Source organism: Cavia porcellus, unplaced genomic scaffold (assembly GCF_034190915.1).
Source record: "Cavia porcellus strain 051 isolate PalLab524CR breed Dunkin Hartley unplaced genomic scaffold, mCavPor4.1 scaffold_18, whole genome shotgun sequence".
Lineage (NCBI taxonomy): Eukaryota > Metazoa > Chordata > Mammalia > Rodentia > Caviidae > Cavia > Cavia porcellus.
This window is the reverse complement of record NW_026947501.1, coordinates 15,815,106-15,818,931: the sequence shown is the minus strand read 5'-3', so window position 1 is coordinate 15,818,931 and position 3,826 is coordinate 15,815,106. Positions and strand designations below refer to the sequence as shown.

General features: G+C 46.4%; 1 pseudogene; it reads right to left on the bottom strand.

The window, feature by feature from the left end:
- Positions 1-549: 549 nt before the first annotated feature.
- LOC134471540 (bystin-like) lies at positions 550-1,509 on the bottom strand (annotated as a pseudogene).
- Between the last annotated feature and the right edge of the window lie 2,317 nt (positions 1,510-3,826).

Here is a 3,826-nt window from a genome sequence, read left to right as displayed (position 1 = left end):
CATGTATTTAACTCTGGGTGACCATCACAAAAAATAAAATAAATTCTGTGTCCTGATTCTAATTGTTCTCACAACCCCTAACTACTATATCCTTAGAGGGAAGACATTCAGTTGTCCATCAAGAGTGACATTAGATGTAGGTTTCAGTACATTCTTTATTAAGTTGGGAAGGTTCTGTTATTTCTAGTTTGTTATTCTTAGCCTTTATTTTTATGTGCATCCAGTGACTGACACAACAGCCAGAGAGAAAGTACTTGTACCAAGCCCCAGATGGGGAGTGGGAATATTGGGGTGCGGAATTGAGTCAGGCCCCAGGAGCAAGGAAAGGACAAAGATTTAGAATGGAAGAGGAGACAGCTAGACTTTTAGTCCTCTCTGCCCAGCATTGGGAGCCCCAGATGCCTCTGTGACCTGTTAGTGTGCTGATCTAGGTTCTTAGCCATGAAGACCATGTCACCTTTGGTTTCCAAGAGGGAACAGAGTTCGATGACTACTTTCTCACTCCATGGTATGTCTTGCACGTCTCTGGGATTGTCTTCTGAAGCTGATTTAGGGGGGCAACTGTGGATGAGGGGGTTGCAGCTGGAACAGTTCCAGAAGAGCTTCTTGCTGATAGCGCCAAGTCAGCCTTGTAGAGCTGAGCCAGTCTCAGAAGGTACTGATGGCAGAGCATGGGCAGTTTATGCTTGTCCTTCAGGAAGTAGAAGATGAGCGCACCAGCTCCTGATAGCGCAGTGCCAACTTCTTATCCAGCAGCAGTTGCAGGAAGATGCTGTTGGCCCCACTGGCCTCAGCTGAGCTGGAGTGCAGTGTGGTGTGGGGGCACTTGGTGATGCTGCTGCCCATGATGAGGGCTTGCTGGAGGGTATAAGTGTCTGGCACATAGAGAGGTCAGGATCCTTTGAACCAGACTCCAGGATTGAAGAGGTGACTTCTTGAGTGCCATGTAACAGTGAAAGCTGAGGTGTTTATGTTTGGCTGACATCATCTCATTCCCTGGGGTTAGAGAGGAAAATCCTGATGGCTTGGTGCATGAGGGCTGCATTTCAGGCCTCAGACTCCATGATATAAAAGATCTGCCTCCCATAGGAGACTGTGGGGAGGGACAATTTCAAAAACCTCAGGCTGTTTCCCTCTGTGATTCTTCTTTTTTTTTTTTTTTTTTTTTTGTCTTTTTCCTTTTCATCGGTACCAGGGATCGAACTCGCCTTGCCTGCTTGCAAGGCAGGTGCTTATGCTGCTGAGCTAAATCCCCAGCCCCTCCCTCTGTGATTCTTAGATAACACCTTCCAGCATCTTTTGAAAACCTGAAGCACCCAGGAGTCTGCTGTGGCTTAGGGAAGCACACACCTCTGAAGGGCCATCTCCACATTTACCTCTTCCCATTCTGCCTCTCAGGATGATGCCAGCCTGGGCACGCCTGGCAGGAGGATTCTGATTCAAGAATTTCAATGCCACGCTCGCCCTCAGGGTCCGTGACCGCCTCTTTATGGTGGCTCCCCCCTGCATTTATGCCACCTTCTCTCCACGTGGGCCACTGCTGGTCTTCATCTGTCCCTTGATCCCTGGTCTTGCGGGGCGCTCTCTCTGGCTCTGCACTGCAGGTCCAGTTTCTTGCTCGGCTTAGGCTCCTCCTGTTGCTGCCTGGCTTATCGCAAATCCGAGGTGCTCAGCCGGTGTCCCACATTCTCCGGCTCCTCTTGGGCCCCACCTCTTCTCCTCACCCCCTAACATCACCCAATCCACAACCAAGATCTGCTGGCCAGGAACCCAGAGATTTTGGAGGTTGGGCAGAGGTCGTTTTGAATTTGGGCATTTTTTGAGAAGGTTCACACGTGGGGACAGTTAAAAGGTCTGAGAGTGTAGACTCTAGACCCTACAGTTTTTATTTTAAAAAGATGTTATGGAAGATTTTGCCAAGTGTTTTTTCCCCATTAAATGTATCATCATATACTGTTTTTCTTTAGCTCATGGATATGGTGGATTACATGTCTACTGTGATAGCTCGGACCCCGGAATAAAATCCAAGGAAGCAAGAAATTAAAATTTAGGGAGAAAAGGCTTTATTTTAGGCCAGGCCTGGTGTCGCAGCCTCCAGGAGCCAACATGGAAGACTGCGTGCCTTACAGCTAAAGGGTTGGGTTTTTAAAGCCGAAAAACCACAGGAATTTTGTGAACTTGGACAGTTTGATAGCATCTGGGCTTCTTGGTATCTCCTGTAATTTCCTTGTGGTGAAACGTTTTTTAAGGAGCAGCACATTTTATTACAGATAGGCTGAAGGGGGTGGGGGGGAGTTACAAGAGACTGAAACTTAAGGCTTTTATGGGAAATGGAGACTTAACCTAAAAAGAATGGAGAGGGGAGGGGGATTTACAAGGAGCTGAAACTTAAGTCTTTACTGAGAATTTTAATCTCTATTGAAATGGTGCATACAGAACAGGAAGGAGGCGCATTGGTTAGAACTAGGCTACAACATTCCCCCTCTGATGTTGTGACTGAGTCCAAATCTTTGGCCAATTACTTAGGGATTTTGGGGAATGAGCTTGTATTTCTCAGTCGTCACAGAGATCCACAAATGGATTTCCCGTGGGTTTTAGTAACAGCTCTGCCCACAAGAGCTTAAAGCTCTGAAGGATGTGAGAGCCTTTCAGTGTGAACTCAGGGTGGTCCAGAAAGACTCTGCCTTGGGCTGTCTAAGGACTTGAGAGCATCATGTGAACCCACGGAAAGGGGGAGAAAAACCCCTATTTCTGCTGTTCCCATACCTAAGGCTCTTGATATTTCTAGGCCTACCAATAAAAGAATAAATTAATTGCCCTCTTTGAGTGGACTGTAATGTAATCTAAACTAGGAATGGGGACAGGCTCATCTCTGGATAGGATATCCCTGAGGAGAAGTTTACTAGCGATAACAGGTGTAAGCTGTTGAGACCTCAGTGTCTGAGTCACCCTGTATAAACACAAGGGAATAATAAGCATTTTTAAGATTTAGGACTGTAGAGTGAGTGGTGGAGGGAAGATTTGGCACCACTGGGTGGATTGGGAAGAAGCAGTCTGGAACCTGCATGAAATAGGCCCTGTTTGTAAATGGCATAGGTTGACCCTCAATACCCCCAAGAGTTTGAGGATTTAATATAGCAGCCTGAAAACTCAGGAAGAACTCTGTACATATGCCCTCTATGTCCACAAATATAGAGAATGTCTTACCTGAGACTTTTAGTGGGACTTGGACTCTGAGATGGGCACCCATAAAGGGGGCTGTTGTTGGCCCTGAGCCCCATCAGTCTTTAGCAGAAAGTTTAAGCAGATCTGTCAGTGATGAATCTGGTAGTGTTGGCACTTCCTGTGAGGGCTGGCAGTTAGGATGGCTTACCCACTCTGGTGGCTAGGACAGTCTAGTAGCCCTGGGTTAAGGTCTCAAAGGAATGACAGGATGGGGCACTCTCTTGCCCAATGTCTTCTGCTGCATTTGAGGCATGGTCCATGGGGGGGGGCCAGGCAGCTCCACCTTGTGTCGGTTTACCTGTCTCAGAACTCCGAGTATCACAAGTGTTACTGTTATCTCTGTTGTTGAAAACACGAAAAGCCATATTAAGGTCTCTATGAGGTTTGAAGGTCAAGTTTTGCCTTTTTGTTTGGGATTTGGACTACAGTAGAAGGTATCTGTAGAATTAAGTAAGTATGCAGGAGTCAAATATAATCAACAGGGTATTTATGAGTTTAGCAATGGCTTCTCATAAGGAGGACCGGTCCAGAGAATTTTAGGAACTGACATATCATTTATGTCATATATAAGTATCTCTTTATGTTATTAAAATGTCTAATG